This window comes from Thunnus maccoyii, chromosome 19 (genome assembly GCF_910596095.1).
Source record: "Thunnus maccoyii chromosome 19, fThuMac1.1, whole genome shotgun sequence".
Taxonomy (NCBI): Eukaryota; Metazoa; Chordata; class Actinopteri; order Scombriformes; family Scombridae; genus Thunnus; species Thunnus maccoyii.
Window position 1 is genome coordinate 10,887,417 of NC_056551.1, and position 21,908 is coordinate 10,909,324.

Genomic DNA, 21,908 nt, shown 5'->3' on the forward strand with positions numbered 1-21,908 from the left:
CCACAATAGCTAATTGGAAGACCACTGTTATAATCCTTAAGATTTTCATGACATCAAACCTAATTTGGGTAAAATTTTTGATACAGCATATTTTCTGCAGTACCCATTCAGCATATTTATATCCATCATTAACCTCTCTACAAAGTAGTTTTTATTGGTAGTGGTGGAGTCTGCCATTCCTTTGCTATTGCCTACCTAAGCAGGTACAAGGGATTCCCAGGTAAACAATGCAATCCAGCAAATTATTATCAGGCTCACTGTTTACTCTTTACTCTAACTAATTTCAACTGGTGAAACATGGTATGGCTTTTATTATGAAGCAGCCACAGGAAACACAATGTGTTTGTCATTGAGGTTAGCTCTAACCACAAATGTTTGTCTACAAAACAACATTTTAGGCATTTTTTCGTCAGAAATTCATTCTCAATCTTTAATGTAATTTTGCTGCAGTAAATGATATAGTGAAAATGGGTATTTTTTGTTTTGATTGCCCCAAGTCTTTCCCCTTAGAGGAGGGAGGGTGTTGACCCACTTGCTGTATTTCTGTTGGTATCTGTGAATTTCCTTTACACTAAATGCAGGTCTCATTCCAGCCAGAGATAAGGAACAGCTCAGAGTCCATGACTTTTGAGACTGAGTGCACAATTCTATCCAGCTGCTTTCCCTGTTGAGCAGTTGGATTGCCAAACCACACCATAATGGAAAAAGTAAGCTACTCTACAGAAACACAGCATCCTTATCCATGAAACCAGTGTCAATTTCGTCAACAGAAACTGTGACAAAAATTTGTTGACAACCTTTTTGTCATGATGAAACCGAAACTAAAACTAAACGAAAAGTAACCTTTGACAAGATGTTTTTGTAACATTTTATAATCATTAATAAATGGTAAATTGATAGTTAATTAAACTTTAGTTAATAGTCATTTTACTGTTAACAAACAATGAAATGATAATAGTGTTAACTAATTATTAGTAATGCTATAATTTGTTATTTTATAATTAGTTTGTGTAATATAAAATAATTAATTTATAAATTATATATTGCATAATAGCTGATAAGAGACGATAACAATTACACATTCTGATTACATTAATAAACTATTATTAGTTTATTGTCGCACATGTTACAGCATTTTATATATTATATTAAGTATTTGTTAATGATTATCAAATGATTTGTAAACATTTAATAAATTGTTTGTAAAACATCTATAAACATTACATAGATAGATGGACCGATTAATACTTTTTAATGGTTAATAATTGGTTTGTGAACCATCTATAAACATTATTTGGATGGCTATTATAAAGTTGCAACTGATTATTATAATATTATATTTATGCATTTACATGTCTTACGTACATGTCTTTTGTAACAGGTGTTACAAAATCAAGGCTAAGAAAACTCTGTGGTAAGAGAAGTCCAATAGCTCAACTTACACTTATATCAAAGGTTCCTGATGACCCGCCCTGCCTCACAACCAGGTTGAACTTGTTGTGCTGGCAGTAGGGTGACCAGACATCCCAAAAAATTCAGAACAGTCCTGAATTACAAGCAGTTGTCCCAAATCCCGAATCCTGCCCTGTTTGTCCCAAAAATTAGACTAAACCCGAGTTCTGATTAGTTATAGCCTAATTAAGCATTAAATTCTGATCCTCCTGAAGAATTCATTTGGTGTTACCCACAGATGGGCACAGACAGATTTATGGACTCAATTCATCTACAACTGACAATTAATGAAGTGGTCTGCTTGCATGCAGACATTTATTTACCTTGTTAAAAGGTAAGTTAATGTAACATTATAAGTGCTGTGGATGTGGATGTGATGTTAACGTTACTTTCAGTCTGCTATCTTTCCAGTTGCCTTCGGAAGAATGAGTAAATTCCAGGATTTATGTCAGCAATCTACCATCTAAATCTTCCTCTAGATGTTTGCTAATGTAATATTACTAGTTCAAGTAGTTGTTTTAGCTTCTTCTTTCAAGATAAACCCAGTCAGTGAACAGTATTTCAGTGAACAAGTGAGTGAATCCAGCTTCTGAATGATTTGCTGCGCTATAGTTCAAGCAAGTTATAGTTCCGCCATTACTGAAGAATGAAATGTTGCAGTATCTCTCTATAGGTGTCTTTTCTAAGCGTGTCTCCTGGCACTCTGAGGGAAAGTGTGACCTTCTGAGTTACAGTCCCACCTTTTAAGTAAAGTGAAAAATCCATGGGTCAACACCTCTCAGTCTGACAACTTGAGGAAAAACATTAGATGACAGTGATCTCTCAAGCTGTGATTGTTATATCCATAAAAGCTTACTGAGCGCACTTGAACCTGTCTGACGAGTGAGACGTGGCCTGAGTTAACCCCTTTACAGGAGCTGTTTATGGTTAATGCTACCTACACTCTTCGAGTTTTATTTCTGTACTTTCATGAAGTGGAGGGGTACAGCTCAAGAGAAGCACGCTATCTACTGCTCAAGATGAAACAATTTCAATTCAAGGGGACATGTCTATGGCACAATTCACACAACAAAGAGTAAATTTGCATCTTTCTGTGTCAGTCTGTGTCTTCCTGTTGAGTTTGTAGCCCATGGAGTCATGCCACCTTTAAAATATGCTTCTGATTCAGTCTGAACACACTTTTGGTTCTTTTTAGCACACAAATGCCCACTGGGAATTGGAAATTACATATTTGCATAATTCAGTATAACTGTAGGGCTGTGTGGAGAATTTGGGTTAATTATGCAATAATTTCCTACTAATTAAGGTGTATTTCACAGTTGAGCTGCAAACAAAACACTGTGGCACTACTTGGTGCGCTCTTTACTTACAGTGAGCAGGGCAATGGCCCTTGGATAGAGCAGAGATTAGAGAAAAGGCTTAAACTCAAAAGTTATGGTGCTTTGTTTCAAATAAGTAAGTTAGATTAGTTATGCTGGATAGAAAATAATGACCATGGTATTTTTGTGGCAGTGAATGCTTGGGCATATAAGAATGTGAGTTTGTGTGAGTGTTATTGTGTGATAAATGAATTTAGAGATGGTGCTGTCATGTTAGATTATATGGAGTGACAAGCTTCACTGCTTCATCCAATAGATCATATCAGAACAAACATCTCACATTTCTGCCAATTTTCTGCTTCGGTGCATGTGCTTCTCAAACCTGCAGGCATGTACAGTACCACTAGCATGTTGAGGTGTCCAGATAAAAAACTGTCATTTACAGGGCAATTTTAGGATATGAGAACGTGTAAGTCATGTCAAATCTTGTTGTCAAGGCAAGGCCAAGTGGAAAAGACTCCTGATAGGCTGACAGACATACACTCACCGGCCACTTCATTAGGAACACCTGTGCAATCTAACACAATCCAGTACAACAGCTCTGCCATAAATTCTACTTTTACAAAGCTTATACATTTTCAGTTTTTGTTGACATTGTTATAAAGGTGGTAATTCTACTTTATGTTTATTATTGAGGTCGTAGTGGGTGGTGGTGGTGTACTGGGGTGCATTATATTGGACGGTGTTCCTAATATTTTGTCCACTCTGTTAACATACATAATTGTAGCAGCATTCAGGGAGAAGACTGTCCTCAATGTGGCAAATGGAAAGTTGTCTGCTGTACTACACACACAGTCTGTCTCCCCATGGAGTTTGACCTAGGCCGACTGCAATTTCAGCTCCACATGCTAGAGACGTCTTTAAAGAGACTGCTCCTTACGAGACAGTAAAAGAGGTTGCCTCAGGTCTCTCAAAACTTCATCCTCAAACCAGAGCTCATTTTAAAGAAGCAGAGAAATTAATAAAACTTTGCATGTGCCTACCTATATCAGTTGCTTCTTCAGAGGGAAGTTTCCTTGCACTTTGATGCCTTAAAACCTAGTTAAGGAGCAGTATGTCCCAAAGAGACTGACACACCTTACACTCATGCATGTGCACAGAGACATCATTGAACAATTGGATATACATGACATGATGAAAAGTGTCATGAGCATGAATCCCGAGTGCAACAACACTTTTAGAGTATCACCATAAGGTAAGACCACTTTTTCATGCACTGCTACTGTATAGTAGGCTTGAGTGCATATTAGCCTATTATTAACTGTTATGCTGAAATGATACTTTCTGCATCTGAGAGTCCGCGAGGGTCCGCTAAGGTCTGCATGACATACATGTCGTCATCAGAGGGTGTATGCGTAAGCTCTGTGTAGACATCCACATAGCTGCAATTTGCCGTATCCGTATCCAAGATATTTAGTAAATCTGGCATTCATAACAGCCAGTGCATAGCTGCTGGTGTATAATGTTTGTTTATACTTTGTGTATGCTTGCTATTAGATCATCGCCTGCTTTGTGAGTAAATAATAGTGTTGGTGGTTGCTGTTTTATTATCAGTGTTTATTGTGTAAATCTGGCTTTCCTATCAGCCAGTGCTCAGCTGCTGTTGTATGTGTATGTGTAGCCTATATTTTGCATATATTTTCTTACATGATCATTATTTACTATTTATTTACTTTCATAGACAAATATTTTATGTTCATCAAAGTATACAACTTATTGTACATTTTACAGCATATATCATTTATATAGATCTTTTTCATAGCATCTCACACATATTGCGTCATCCACACAGCACCCTGTCCTTGAAACATGTTTCCATGGCTATGAAATCTTGGTGTGTTTTCTGTGATGTAATTGTGTGAGATGCTATTGTGTTTTCTGATTTGTTGATTGTTTTATGAAATGTTGTGTTTTCCGAGATGTCATGTTTCTGTAATGTGTGTGATGCCATTGTTTTTTTCCAAGATATCATGTTTACTGAAATGTCATTGTTCTTTCCCATTGTGTTTTCTGATTTGTTACTGTGATAATATGTTATGTTTTCTGTATAGTTTTATTGTATTTTCTGCAATGTATTCATGTTTTGTGAAATGTTACGTTTTCTGAGATGTGTTTTTGTTAATGTGTTTTTTTTATTTTGTAGTTCTTTTGTAAAATGTATTTTAGGTTTAGTGTAATGTGTGTTCTGAAATAGTATGCTTTCTACAATATCTTTTCTGAAATGCTGTGTTCTGAGATCTTGTCATGTTTTAAATGTGTTTTTTATGATGTTGATCTGTTTACTCTAATATGGTGTTTTCTAAATTTGTTAGTATTTTATGTGTTTGTGTTTTATGAAATGTCATCGTCTTTTCTCTGATGTGGTGTTTGCTATAATGTGTTTTTGTTTTGTGAAATGCTTTTTCCCCTTTAATGTGATTGTGTTCTATGAAATCCTATTGTGTGTTCTATCTAGATTTGTTTTGAAATGTTTCTGATTTATTAATTTTTCCAATGTGTTTTGTGAATTGTTTTCTGAAATATTGTTTTTGAGTAATGTAGTTTTGATTTCTTTTTCATGACATTTCTGCAATGTCATGGTTTGTGAAATGCTATTGTGTTTTACAATTTGTGACTGGTTTTTTAAATGTTATGTTTTCTTGAATGCGTTTTCCGTATTGGAAATCTGTTTTATATAAGTAGTTTTTGTTATAATTAGTTGTATTTTGTGAAATATCATATAGTGCTTCTCTAATGTTTTGTTTTTTGTTTTGCTGTCCTGCAATGTCATGATTTTGTAATAGAATTTTCTCTAATTATGTGTTTTCTGATTGTCTTTTGAAATGCTGTTATGTTTATTAACTTTTTACTTAACTTGTTATTTTTGTAAACATTTTTGTAAAATGTTAATTTTGGAGATGTACTTAACAAAATGTATTGACTGAGATGTCATTGTATTTTCTGTTAATATGTTTTCTGTAATGTGGTTGTCTGTTGTCTGTGTTCCCTGTTCTCTGTTATGCTTATTGATTTTACCAAAATGCTCTTAAGCTTCTGATTTTTTCAAATCTTGTTAAATTTCTAAAATGTGGCTGTGTTTTCTGACATGGTTTCTTTTCTGCAATTTTGTTGTGTTTTGTCAAAAAAAAAAAATGTTTTGGGGGTTTTGTGAAGTATTCAGTTTTATGTAACTTATTTTGTAAAATGTTGTTTTGTGATTTTTATTGATATGTTTTGTAAAAACCTGGGTTTCTGACTTCTTTGGCTTGTGAAATCTTGTTCCCTTTCTAAATTTGCAATTGTGTTTTCACAAATGTTGATCTGTTGTTTTTTGGTCATGTCCTGTTTTCTGAGATATTATGCTCTCTGGAGTGTCATATTTTCGGAGATACTGTGTTTTATGAAATGTTAGTAAGTGCGTTTCCACCCACCTATTTCTATGAGCATTTTCAATTTATGCAAACTATAAAACTGAAAAAGGAGAAAACTGACCTGTCAACTGATAAATACCTGGTGGTGAGTTGGATCAGACTAGGAATATCTAGCGGAAGCTCCTGTCTATGAGTCTTCAACTCCCAATTTCGCAGAAATTTCACCAGCATCCTGGGGGAGGATGAGGACATGGAATCTGAGTGGGGCATGTTCAAAACCTCTATTGTGAACCTGGCTGCTTGGAATTGTGACCCGTGAGTCTTCTGCGTCTGTTGTGGCTGCAATCTGAGAATCCCTGGGTGGACACTGGCGGTGATGGAGCCCATCAAGCTGAAGAAGACCTTTCAGACTTGGTTGACCCAGTGGTCTCCTGAAGCAGTAGACAGGTACCAGAGGGCCAGAAGGACAGTGGCTTTGAAGCAAAAACGCAGGTGTGGGATGAGTTTGAGGAGGCCACAGAGAAGAACTTTTGGTTGGCCTCAAACAAGTTCTGGCAAACCATCAGATGGCTTAGGAATGGGGAGCAGGGTGTTGGGCCTCCATCCCATTCAAGATGGTGACTGAGACCACATGTTCTTTATTCTGGAAGAACAAAGGAGGCCGTTAAACTCAGTCCCCCAGAATCCTTCATGTTTCCCACAATCCTCTAGGTATTTCACACCTGGATGTTAACTCCGCCCATTGATCCATTGCCCAGCTAACATTGGTCACTGTGGCCTGTGACCTATGACATCATCGTATCAATAAAAGCGGTGACACACATTCCTCTTCCTCTCTCTGGGCTGTGGTTTGCAGGTTGCCTCTGTTGCTCTACATGAGGAGATTTTGTTTTGTGCTGCACCATACATGTGTGCTGTGTCATGATGTTGAATGTGCATGCAGTCAGGGTCTCATGAGACTGGTAAGCAGGACTCTGACAATAGAGGGGCTCTGTTATATGACTACTGCAAGCATGATGTTGCATGACATGAAGTAAACAGAATGATTAGACTGACCTGAGACAAGCTTGTCTGCACTGTTGTTTGCCTTATTTAGGCTATAAAAGGTTTGCGAGATGATGGCAAGATGATGGTCAGACCAACAACAACCAATCACTGTAAGATGTGTGTGTTATTGCAAGAATAAATAGTACTGGATTTTGACTTTTGGGAGGAGAGAGCAGCATTTTTGTTCTGGCTTCTGTGACTCAGGTACTCTATCTCTATCTCCAAATGTAATGCATTATATTTTGTTTATTTTACTTCAAATTATCAAAGCTTTGTGTATGTGTGTTTATTTCCCTGAGTGCTTACAGACAAATTTCCACCACAGAGGTGATTCAGGCAACTCATTGTAATGCCTCCTGGCCTTTGGAGATGTTCTGGGCACCTCCAACTGAAAGGAGACCCCGAGGCAGACCCAGAACATGCTAGAGGGGTTATATATCTCATCCAGCCTGGAAATGCCTTGGGATCTCCCAGGGGCAGGTGGAGGATATTGCTGGGGAGAAAGATGTCTGGGCTACATTGTTCAGTCTGCAGAGAATGGATGGATGGATGGAAATTCATATTACTTGTAAATTAACAAAGACACAATATTTGCTAAAAAGAGAGAGAGAATATGCTATAAATATTTCATATTGTGCAGTATGTCATGAACAGAAAATGAAATAAGCAATACACATCGTTTTTGAATCCACATAAGATTTAAATAATTTCTGATAAAAATAGTGCTTGATCTCTGTGACTTCATGAGAGAGACTAAGCTTTATAGTACATTGATTTATTTCCTGCCTTACATGATTTTCAGCAAGAAAAAGGCATTTTGCTGCAATCAATAGAGTGACTCTTACAGAGTTGTTTCTTCAATCAATAATGAACACTTTACCACACACATATTTTAGTCTATTCAATTCATCCTCCCCAGTGTTTCATTTCAAATAAACGTACAAACAATATCCACATATAAATAGCTTAAAGGAATTCAAGAATATGACATCCATTCATCCATCCATGCATGACCATTGAGGTGAAACAGTGTCAACTTCACAGGCCAACAGTCGATGTGGCGATGTATGACAACCTTTGGAAAGTCTCCTTATCCTATTGATATCTGTAGGAATGGAAAGAATGTTTGTCTACACACCATACTTGGCCTGGACAAGAAATCATTTCCCCAATTTCCTTGTGTGTGGTGGTACGGAAAATAGGTTAGGCTATATTTGCAATAGAAATTTATAAGAACAAAAATGCAATAGCTAAGTAAACAGAGAGACAAAGATAAAGAAAAACAGGGGGGTCCCTAGGAGACAAAGAGTGCATGCCAGTCTTCAAGTTGACAGGTACCTAAGCTGAAAGCTGTGGTATGCAGCTGCTTTTCACATATTCAAATATTTATCATCTACAGTACTTCATGTGTGTAACACACCTGAGTATGGAGCACTGCAAGTTCAGAGGAGAGATGACAGGGACACTGAACACTTGCCACACACAACTGTCACACACTTAGCCAGTGCTGACGACTACTACATGGTGAAATGACTGAAAAATTGAGAGAAGAGAGAGAAAGAGATGTGAGAGAGGGTTATAAACACTGGGTAAACCCTTGCCTTCTGTGAAATGGAAAGCATAGAGCAGCTCCAACAGTTGCATTAGTGACCCCATGAGAGAGTGACTGTTGGCATCAGAGACACACAAGGCCAGTTGTAAACACAACTTCCAGCACAAATACTCCAACTTCTGCTCCGTCACCTATCCACTCTCAGTATATTGAGCTATTTTGTATTGGTAGGAGAGACACATTCTGTGTTGCTCACTTAATCTCAATCAATACAGTTTTCTTTGTAGAAATGTCATTCACAGTTGATTCTCAAAGAAATTTGTCATGTCAATATGTGGATACGGTGACATTTTCCAGAACAACACTGTTTACTGTTAATACAGTGTGTGTATGTGTATGCATGTCTTAATTGTCTTAGATTAGATGGAAATTTCTGTATTGTACATGGAGGTGTCCCAGTAATTAACATAATCCCAAACGCTGAGTAGACAGGAAGAAAATGGTGACCAACCCTGGTACAGCATGTCTCATTATCTACTCATTTTGTCAGGAAGGCTGCTGGTGGGGGTGTTGGTGAGGATGAGACAGAGAGGAACTGAGGGGGTGGGGGGGTGGAGTAAGAGGGAGCGTGAGAGAAAAGCTCACAGAGAATACAAAAAGGTACAACCATTAAAATAATTGAGAAGGAAAAAGGAGTGGATGAAGAAATATAGCCCAAGGTGTTATACAAGGATGTGCAGAAGGAAAGAGGAGGGAGATAAACAACACAGAAACATCAAGTTAAGCAGAGAGAGCGCAGGAGAAAGGATGAGGAAAGAGACACATGAAGACAAATTGCAGCACAGCTCAGCTACCTATGGGGAAAATAGCAAACAGTGCAGATATCAATATTTGTCCTCTCTCTTTGGGTTTCTCTATCCTGTAGTGTATACAATGGGGTCAAAAGTCCACCAGAGCAAAAAGTATGTTTACACAACCCTATCTCCTAAAAATAATGTTCATAAGTAAATATCCTGCATTGCAGGAAGTAGTTTGAAGTCCACCAATAGTGAAAAGTGATGGTTTGGAAGCCAGGCTTTTGGATGGACATTTGGCCATTTGGCTGATGATGCAAGTTTTTACCTCATCTCAAACTAGTTAGTTAGCTAGATAGTTAACTAGTAACCATGAATGTAATCATTTGCCTTAATCACACTTTTGCCACATCAAATAATGTTAGAATAACCAACATTTGCAGGGACATTTTGTTGAAACATTCAAAATGAATGATCTGTAAAAAAGAATGAAAACAATAAACAAGACAGAAAACATTTGAAAAGACATTTTATTGATTCTCATTAAAGTACAAAATGAAATATAACAGATTTTAGAAATGCTGGTATGAAATTTAAATATAGTGCAAAATATAGGCTATTGCTGCTTAGACTGTATTTGGTAAGTTTTTTGCAGGTTGATGCCACATATAGTAGTAAATGTAAACCACCATATAGTAAGCCATATAGTAATTGTAAAGAGTTTTGAACCTAAATCAAACTATAGAGATGTTGACAAAAGAATATGTTTCCCGACCATAGTCTGTATATAAAGATGGACGTAGTGAGATGCAAGGTTACCCGTTGGTTTCGATTGGTGCTGGTTTGAAGCCCAGAGTTGCTGCGTATGGTCGGCACCATCTTTTTTTGGAACCAGGACCATCCAAATAAGGAGTGGAGGGTGTTTTCACACTCTGGAAACACGCCTGGCTACCTGGGACCGAAGCAAACGCTAGCTTACTAGAACCCCGAGTGGTGCGCACTATGGCTAACATTAGCTACTTTAGCTAAATTGTGCTTAATGGGGCAGGTATCATAATTAAGTAACATTGAACATTAAACTTATTGCAGCAATAATACGACTTGATAACATCTCAAAGCCTACTTTAAGTCTCCACATTTTATTAAAGGAGCTATAATTTTCAAAATGACCAACAGCACACTTCTTAGTGGGCCAGAGTTTAGCATTTGAGACCATAATAACTTGTTCTGAACAGGAGTCAATTGGGGCCAGGGACTTTTTGGATCCAGCATCTAGTGGCTGTTAGTGGCATTGCACTTTAAGGTACCTCCTCATTGGATTCAGCCTCAAGCTGTGGTAGTTGCGTCTTCCTGACAGATCATTGTTGTGACTGCTTTTGTTGATGGTGATTTTTCCAGATTAATAGCAAGATACTCTTCAATTCCTGTGATGTTCCTGGCTGCCTCTCTATTGGTTGCTAACTACCCACCTTCATCAGCTCAGTACAAACCTGCAGGCTATCAGCAATGTCAACAGCGATCTAAAACACACAGTTGATATTCTAGGGGGGAGTAATCACAGTGTGAACTCTATTCTATGGATTTTCCTTCTCAGTGTTTATCTCTGCCTCCACCCCTCCCTCACTTTCTTTTGTCTTTCCTCTTCCTATTAATAACTGCAGTCTTGTTTTTCCATGCAGATGAGGATGAAGTAAAACTGTAGCACAGAATGACAAAAAGGGTGGATGTGGGGAAAGGTGGCAGTGGCGTGCACAGACTCTGAAACATATGTTACAGGTCCTGAATGAAGTGCTGGGCCCAAACTTACCTGTGCAAAACATTTAACACTGCAAATGCAAAACATCTCTTCATCGCACTAGCTCTATCTCTGACCTCTGAACTTCACTGTATATACTTCAGTTTAGAGTCATACTGCCTTTTACATACTCAATCAGTATGTACTGCATACTGCTTACTAAATGAAAGATTAAGTACTGGAAAAGTAAAGAAAAGAGTACTGTGGTGAGTATACATAACGGAAACATTTTGCAGACTTTACTCACTCAAAATGGCCGCTAGCAGTCATTACACTGTGAATTACCTATGCTAATCGTTAATGCTAATATTAGCCCTCTAACTGCTACTGGTAATCGCTAGTGTGAGTTGCTAATGTTAATTGCTAGTGTGATTTGCTTATACTTCCAGCACATACACACATCCTGGCCCCACATGTACATTCAAATTCCCATTGTATCTGACCCCAAACCAATGTCTGTAACACTTGAGGGTTCTGTATGTAAGACTTGTGAAGCAATTTACATGTATTGATCATTTTTATTGTCAATAAGTGAACGGGTTGTAACATAACTTAAAAAATGTGACCTTCCCCGACTTTCTTGGTTGCCTATAACAGCCTATGCACTAATTTGTATGTGAAGGACCTGGGCCGGAATTTCCATGAAAATCCGAAGGATGTTACGTTTTTGCGCACTCCCAAATGCCTTGCCTTTCCCTGCTCACATCAATAAATGACTAGCATAATGACACAGCAATTCAACACAACAAAAACGATGCTATCAGAGTAGAAACATCCTGCATATATTAGCTCTCCAGCTAATGAGATTGCTAGCTGCCTCCGTCGACCACAAGACATTTCACAACAAAACACCCACTCCCAAGCACACACCGCTAAAACAATATTATTTTCACAACAAAGAAGCATTAAACAAGCTCCAGAGCAATAGCAGAACATAGCTTACCCCTTTAGTTTTTTTTGTTGATAGTCCAAAGGTCATAATAAGCAGACATTTCACAACAAAACCGCAGTGCATTACTTCCTGGCCGCAGTACGTTGTTTTCCAGCCGCAGCATGCTGCTGCCCAGCCACAGTGTATTGTTTCCTGGCCACAGCATGTTGCTCCCTGACCAAAGGTCGCTAAGCCTACTGGTGTTTAGTAAACTCGGTTTGTAGAAAAAAGTTGGCGGTTTGCAGGTTGAGTCGGGTTTGGGTAGTTGATAAATGCATATTTTTGCAGGTTGAGTGTTACGGATTGGCTCTCACTGGCCAGCGGCCACAGCACAGCTGGAGCCTCTGTGTGTGTTTGTGTGTGAGCATCCGCACTTATGGCAGGGGGGAGGCATTAAATGCCTTGGGTTCTAACTGGACCGTGGCTGTTTTGTTATGTGTAACTGTAATTGAATTGAAAGCATAAATCATTGGCCATAATAATAATCCTTTAAACGGCAGTTCTCCAAAACAATATTGAAAGACATACTTTGTTTTTTTTAAAAAAAAACAAGACAAAAACAACTAGTATCTGCTTCATTTTGCATTTAAACAGAACACATCTAATAAGGTGTCATCATGTCATCAGATTATGTCCAGTCTTGATCTGTAATTGCCCTTGTTGAGATGTAGACATTCCTGCATTTACATATACATCCCTGATCATTATTGAGAAAGAAAAAAAAATGAGTGGAGGAGTAATTAAATATATACCAGGCAGACTACATCACTCCTAACAGTTGGATGACTGATAGAAGACAGGCTGCCACTTTTTGTTTGTTTATCTTCATTACACGAATTGACAGGGCCCGGGCATCGTTTTGTTTCCTTGCTCGCTCTCTAACATGGACAGATTTGCTCAGTGTTGGCAGACAGGTTTTGTTCTATCTCACACAGGCTTTGCCCTCCTCTTGACTCTATCGGTACTTCTCTCCTCTAATCACATGCACATATTCACCCACTGAACTTTGCATAAACGTAGCCGGTCAATCAGGAACGTGCCTACCAGAACACATGTGGAGTCCACAGTATATAAGGGAACATGCCTACCGTCCAACATCCTTTTCTCTTCAGCGAATGGCAAGTTTGCCCATTGATCAGTTTCCCCATGCATAGAGTCACTGCTTCAAAAACACTCATCACTCATTGTGTCCCGACGTCATAGCCAGCACACATCGTCATGAGTTCTGCCTCGAGTGTCTTGAGAGGTGTTCAGCAGCCCCCATCCTGTGCAGACTGCCAAAAGTCGCCTGAGATTATACACCAGCAGTGGTGGGATCACTTTCAGTGTTTCAACGCGACGCGATGATTAAAATAAAAAAAAAAACATTTCTAACAGAGAAAGTTCCCACACCCTCCATCCCCACCTCCCCAATTCTCCATGCCACAGAGGTGAATTTGGTTCACTCCATTTCACATGACATGTTATGGCTGTCCAGTGTTGCACAACACACACACAGATGTTGCCATCACCCCCCCTATCACGAAGGAGACAGAGGGCCAAGGCACTCGTGCCAGTTTAAGCAGTGATGTCCAGAAAGATCACGGTACTGTGCCAGTGCGTTCACACTACAGTCAGTGTGATGCTGTTAGAAAATACACATCACCCAATGTAACGGTACTGATGACACACTTGCATCCCATTGTGACTGCTGTTACTGCTTTATTGAGAAATAGTGCATACAACATGTCTCACTGGTTAACAGTGAGGCGTCAGGTTGTATTATCTCTTTGTCAGACAGATATACACCTGACGCCTGCTTATCCCACAGTGATGGGCCTGCATGCATGGCTGGTTCTTCCTCATCGATCTCCATAGCATGTTATGTTGAATGCACGGGCCCCATCAGGCTTTGTGAGTGCATCTCCCAAGCCAATAGGTAGGCGGGAAGAGACTCTCCCACTGTGGTCCGTGCACACTCTACATGCAGCATGGCAATCAGCGACCTTGTTTAGTGAGATGATTGTCAAGGACATATGCACGGCAGCATCATGGTTTATACCCTGTCCGTTCATACGGTTCTATCTCTTGAACATGTCCACCCCCTTTTCACAGTCTGTGCTTGCTAGACTGGTGAATAAGGTGGGTGTGTGTGTCAGCTATGTTTCACCTGATGCCACTCTGGGCATGTTATACCTGCATCTTTCCTGTGCTCCTTGATGACCCAGGGAATGAGGTGTGCAGAGGGTCTGTTGCATGAAAGTAAACCCCTGCGAGGTTACGTTCATTCATCGGGCTCCACCTACTGTACCCACAGAGTCCAGTGTAGGGCAACTCACGTCTGAGATAGAACCTCCACCTATGGGCTCTGCCATTCCTACACCACCCGCTGAAGAGGTTGTGGGATGTTCGAAGGCGGGCACGCTGCCTTATATATGATGGGTTCCACATGTATTCTGGTAGCCTGTCCTGATTGGCTGGCTTCATTTATGCAAAGTTCAGTGGGGGAATACGTGCGTGTGATTGGAGGAGAGTAGTACCCATAGGGCCAAATCCACAAAAGGACTGTGTGGCTTTTGCGGTCACTAATCCTGTGTAAATGAGACAAAAAGATAGTGTGTAATTTACAAAGCACCTGCAAAGGGTGAAATGTACAACAAACTGTGCTACCAAGCAAATAGTGTCATAGTGCGCTTGTCCCATTTGCATGTATATAAATTAGGTAATATTCATACATTCGGCACAAAATTGGCCCCTTTCAACGCAAATAAGCCTTGTTGCAAAATCAGTCTAATTCACAAAGACCAGCGCTAATTAGGGTGGCGTTATGAGCGTCTTCAGGTAGTTGGAGTTAACTGCGCGCACAATCACTCCTCACTTGCTCTCTGTGTCTCTTTCTCTGTCTTCAAATCTTCAAGCTTGTGAGGCATTGAAGAATACTGAATCGATATTGAATGATATCAAGGGCGAAATCTTCAGTCATACATTGCAGGGGATCTAGTTGGGGTTTTAGGCTTATTTTGGACTTTCAGCTACTTAAAATAAAAATGTCCTGACAGCGCTGATGGAGCTTAGGATTCATCCATACAGTAAAGGGGTGCTTCATTACAAACAGTTCCACTATATTAACCTGGAATCTGTGTGTAACAGCTGATGTGTGTAGATGTATAGCAGAACACAGAACATTAATTACCATCTCATCCTGACCAGTCCAGTGTTAATGACGTTACTGCTGCAGTGCCACATGCGTAAATATGTACAGCTTCTTTCTCAATTTCTTTTTCTTTCTCTTATCATTTCAGCTGCTCAGTGATGTTCTGTTTGTTGCCAGCTGTGGACATCAGTACTGATGTCCCTGCAAAATCCCAGATACATTCAGTGACACCTGAACAACATTATTGTAGGATGCAGACATGAATCTAGGATGTTTCAGACCTGCCTGAGTCACATTAATAGCTGTAGCCTATTTTGATGGACATTTCAGTAGATTATAGTTGGTTCAGTAGATTACAGTAGGTTATAGATGTAAAATACTAGAGAAGTAAAAGAAGCAAAATACATGAAAGCTGGTTTGTAATTGTGAAGAGCTCTGTGTGTGTGCACCTCTGCTAATTAAAGACATGCAATTGGAGGCTTTTGTGCTCTCTGCAGTTTTCATTATGGACCAGTCTGTTTGCTGAAATGTGGAGAAAAGTCTGAAACACTGGAAATAGCTCCACTCACTCAAACAGATGCAAAACAAGGGCAAATTGCATTCAGCTACAAAACTTTATGGGCATGTTTGCACTGCACAATATCATCAGCACAAAAGCCTTTGTGAATAGGACCTTAAATAGGGGCAGATTGCAGGCTCAAATGCTACACAATTCATGGTGCCATTAGAAGGTGCAATCCATTCTTTGTGGATTTGGCCCATAGAGTCCAGTGGAGGGTAGAACTAGTAGAACTAGGGTTACAATACCATAACCTTCGTTACTGTCACTTCAGTCTACTTGTTGTGAGTTGCAATGGAGATTAATGAGTTGCTGCATTCCCATACGGCGTTCTGGAGGAGTGCATATTACATGTCTTAAAACTGCCCTACAACTTAAGTTATGATAAATACAGAAAAAATGTGTGCCTGTCTCTCTCCCTCTCTCTCCACATTGTCTCCACCACGTCTTCTCTCAGAGCAAAATATTAGCGAGAATGGAAAAAGCTATTAAGAATGTTTATACAGTCAGATAGAAATCAATCTATGTAGCTCGAAATTATGTACTTAAACTGATAAATGCCGTTATACTTCCATTACTATCAAAGTCTCTTGACATCCCTGACAATTACAGAAGAGTGTTTTGAATTGCTTTGCTGTGATGAACCCAACATCATGTGCTACTACATGCAGCTAAAACAAAATAATTACTCTGAGAGATTGCTGAAAGTAGAACACCCACACAAATATAGAGAGTGTACCCGGAGACCGAATATTATTTCAGCCTTCATGCATCAGTGGGTTGCCTTGATGAGTTGGTGTATATTGCATAAGTACAGCAAAGAAAACAAGAACACACTGCAACAGAAATATGTAGTCTCTCTCTCTTTCTCACCTCTCTCCTTTTTCGCCAGTGAAAAAAATTACAATCCATGGTAGCTTGAGGGATTACAACTTGTCCAGTCCAGTGTGTAGAATTTAGTGGCATCTAGTGGAACAGACTCGGCAGAAATGGAACATAATATTCATAAGTATGTTTTAATTACTGTATGAGCCCATGAAAATAAGAATTGTCATGTTTTCATTAGAATGAGCCCTTTATATCTACATAGAAAGCAGGTCCACTTCCCTGGGGGCCGCCATGTTGCACTGCCATGTTTCTACAGTAGCCCAGAATGGACAAACCAAACACTGGCTCCAGAGAGGGCCTTTTTTTTTTTTTTGCAAGTTTCGCAGCCATCGTAGGTTCTCTTACACTCTTGGAAAGGGAGCGGGAGGGTAGGGGTCTTCAGTTGGTTGCAATCTGCAACCTCACTTGTAGATGCCACGAAATTCTACACACCTTTAAATAGTTAACAATATCTCATAGTTTTACAACATAAATTTATTATATTTTTGTTCTGGCTTTTTTACAATATCTGTGCATGGCAACTAAGTTATTATTAAGGTTAGGGAAAGATCATGGTTAAGGTTAGGATTAGAACATTGTATTGGTACATAAATTGTGAGGTGCAGAATTGTCCAATGTGGACATAATTCCTATATATACTGAGCAGCTTTAGGTTGTTCAGGGCACCTGCATGGAGAGAGGTGATCACTGAGGGGATAACGTAAACCATCCATGTGTCTCACCCTCTTGCAGTGAGAAAAAAAAAGCACACAAAAAGAGAGAGAGAGAGAGCTCTGCTGCGGTGATTGGTCCAGTGTGGTTCAGATTGGCTGTCATCTTCACGCCTTTCTCCTTCGCTCTACCATTTCTGTAGAAGTATCTTTTAACACTGACCCAGCTAGCGGTGGACTGCTGCTAACTCTCTTTACACGAATAACGTGATAGAGAGTCTGAAAGTTAAAATGGGCATCCAGATACTTGATACTTCAACCAGATACTTCAAATAGTCTAGCAGCAGCACTGTCAGAGACAGCGAAAGAGCTAGGGAGGATGCAAAGTGTATTCAGATGTGTCTCAGTTTGTGCGGCCTTAAACAAACCTATCTTTTTGTGTCTGCTTTAGTCTTTAAAATGACTTTGGATACAGTTGTGCAAACTTTGCATGTTTTGTTCATTCAGGACTTAATTATTGACATTTTCCACAGTAGTCTAATACATAATCATACATGACATTTTCAATAATACATCTCCAAATGAGGTTTTATTAGGGGTCCAAGCAGTGAAGCACACTGCTGGAGCCTTATTGTTTTTGTTCTCATTCTTCTTTCTTTCTTTCTTTCTTTCTTTCTTTCTTTCTTTCTTTCTTTCTCTCTTTCTTTCTTTCTTTCTTCTTCTCTGCTAAAAGTGTTAATACAGCAAAAACCGTAACACCAAAAGTTTGCAACTTTTTCTCAATTTTCTCAAAATCCTATTTTCAAGAACAGGTCAGAAACCATTGAGCCAGTCGTACTGAAACTTTGACAGTATCATCAACAGTAATCACTGATCAAAAGTTAAATTTCGAAACGTCAATCCAGTTTGAAATTATACATTTTCAAACCTGTGTTTTAAAAATCAAAATTGGCTTAAATCTAAATTTCTAGACATTTCACATTCCAAACTTCAAAAAATCAAAATAAATCACCTGTACATCCTACAGAGCTGAATTTTTTTCAGCACATCCACTGAATTGTGACAAAAGTTTGCCTCACTGCAACCTATGGTCAATACAGAAGTCCGTCACTCTATATTTTTCAAAACATGCAAAATCAATTAACATCTATATCTCCACAAGTCCTCATTCAATTGCTACCAAAATTCTCTTGGACATTCTTTGGATACTAGATATCACATGTTTAAAATGGTGTTCAGAACGGTCAAATGGTGAGTCCGCAGTGTTATAAAGTGTCTTAATGTTAATTGTGCTGTAAGCACATTTTCTATTTCATCCAATTTTTGAACACATTTCACCAAAATATTTGACATTACACCCGAGAAAAGCAGGTTGATTTGTGATTTTTTTCAGAATTGTATCCCCAACAGTTAAATTGTTGTGAATTTTTTAAGTTTTGTGACATCCCTCTCACTGCCCTCTGCTTGTGAGGTTGGTTTGGCTTCTTGGCTCAGGAGCCGGTAGGCAGGATTGGAGTGGGTGTCAGGAAACTACGTGCACCTTGGCAGCTTCCTTGTTAACCTCTCTCTCTTGTCTTCCTCCCAAGCCTCCACCAGCCACATGGGTTAGGGATTTTTGTTTTGTTTGCACGCATCACACACATTTCAAGGTTCTCTCTTCAAATCCAGCCTGATGCCAAGCAAACTTTATGACAATATCACGAAATATTTCTTTGTTGATAACAATCATGTAATTCATCTTTCAACTATTTATCTGTGAATCTGTAATATTGGTGTATATTTGAACTTCAGCTGCATTAAGTCCCATAGACTTCTGTTGTATTCAACTTCAAGGTCATGAAAACAAAAGACAGCGTGTTCAGCAGCAGAGCTGATAATCCAGGGGTTAAACTACTGACTATGATGCAAAGGTCAAGGTTTCAAATCCCCAGCTGCACAATTCCTAATTCGCAACAATGTAGCACGTTGTGCATTTGGTATGTTTTCAAGTGGTTTTTGAGGTCATATTAAGTAGAAGGTTGCCTATTAAATGAAAATATCTTTATTTATTATTATTTTTCTCTGCTGTGTTTGTGCAGCAAAAACTGTACGATCTAGAAACACCAAAAATTGGTGGGTTGCAAAGTCCACCCACTACTCAGTCACATTAATGACACTCATTGACCACAAGGTAATGGTGTAATAATGAGGTTTATGTTTTTGCAATTGTCTCAAAATGGCCTAGAGTCAAAATTCTTTCATCATTTTAATCTCTGAAGTCATCTACATCTGGTCTTCTGCTGTAAAAATGTCAAATTTTGCAATTTTTCGCAATCTGCTTGGACCCTGATTATTGCCGCTTGCAGCTATGTCATCAATTGCTTTTGTTCTCTTCTTTTGTCATCCTCATCTGCTGCTATTCATGTTCTTCATTCTTCAGCAATGTGGCTGTCTTCTTTCTTGATTGCTGAGGTCATCTCTGGCGTCAGTCTCAGTAAATAATGAGCAAGTTCAGGAGGGTGGTTAGCACAGGAGTCAGACATAAAGCATGCCATAAGCCATCTGTGAATTTACTTTCCAGATGGATTGTTTAAAGACCTTGTGCACATAATTCATCACAATTAATATCAGTTAGTCCTGCAGTACTCTGAGCAGTGCTAATTTGTGTGCTCTTTCTCTCTTACATGCATCCCTGTCACTTACATTCTACTTACGTTCTACTCATGGTGTGGAAGAAAATTTATGCGATATAACAAGCTTTCTTAGAGTTACACTAAAGTTTGTCTTCTACTAACACTGTGTGTTTCTTCACTGCAAAATGTCAGATGAGTGACTGATTGTAGCAACCTCATTCATCATTGCTGACGGCATTTATTTACTGCACCGCCTAAAGTTCTTACACATTCACACCAAGTACAGTTTCTTTGTGATTAGGCCATGTTTGTAAAAGAAACATCAGTTAAGGTGTTACTTGTCTCAATGATGGATGCATCAAGGGAAGAAACTGAACTGCAGTATATTAGCACTTGATTTATGGATCTGATTTTTTTTTTTTTTTTTTTTTTTAGTCACAGATGCAATTCATTTTTCACACACATCTGTATGTTCCTGTTCATATGAGGTTATGGAACATGGATTATACATAGAATAATGTTGCAATACATGTTATAGGTGAAAGTTAAATATCGCTTGCTTAGAAATATTAGGGACCAATAAAATAAAATGTAAAACAGAGACAGCATCAAAGGTCCATGATAGCAAAAAAGAAAAAAAAGGGTCTAGATCCTCCTAATTTACAGTAAATCCAACATTCTTTTCCTCCTAGTCTTCATTTGAGACAATTATTTCCATCTCCCCTTCAACATATGACGCATTTGTCATATATTAAGAAGGAAGCATTTGTGTGACATTAATTATTTTAGTAATTTCAGATGGCATGTAATAATGTCTTATGGAAAATTTGTTGTTAGTTTTATTGCTATTACTGGTCTGTAGGGCCACATAGGAAGCTATATATCAAACATCCAACTCTCTCTCCTATAAATTACTTTTATAGACTTTAAATTACAACAGCAAATGTGTTTTGGAGGAAATGTAATGCCGCTTGAATTACGTGTTCTGTCAGCATAATGAGAAAATGTTATTGAGCATCTGGCAAGCTGCAAAAATGTTGATACTAAACATATGAGTAAAATATTCAGTGACAACATATTACATTTTCTTTCAGCCAAAAAATCCAAACTTTTAACAACACCCTTTCATTGTAACTACAGCATTATCAAACTTTTTTATAGTTATATTTAGGCACTGGCAGCACTTGATTAAGGTTAGGGGAATGTTTTGGTCTTGATAAAATAAAAAGTCTGCCCTGACTTGAAGCATAATGTGTTTATTAATATTTAACCGAAACCAGGATTTTACACCAACCTTAACCAAAGTGCTTTTGTTGCCTAAACCTGACCACACACAGGACTCAGTATGCAAAACTCTATTGCAATACTCTGTATTGCTCCTATGTTTTGTGCGGTATTTCAGTGGGGTACATAAATTCACCGCTTCATTCATTTGAGAAAATGTTGCCTGTGAACATAATCCAGGCAGTGTGTGCTGTAGGTTTGCAAAAGCAATGTAATTGGGAAAACAATTTATATAAACCCAAGGGTTCTATTAAAAGACAGTCACTCGCTGGGGTAACATTTGATGTAAGTTAAAAATGTTTTTTATTGATCAATAGCTGCTGCCTAATCTCATCAAACACTGATACACTGATGAAAGATGTTTGTCTCACTGAGGCTGAGGAAAATCTCATTTTGCACAATATTAAGATACAAAGATATTGAAGTCTGTTGCATTGATATCGCATTTTTATTTTAGAAGAGCAAAAAAGATAAGACACTTT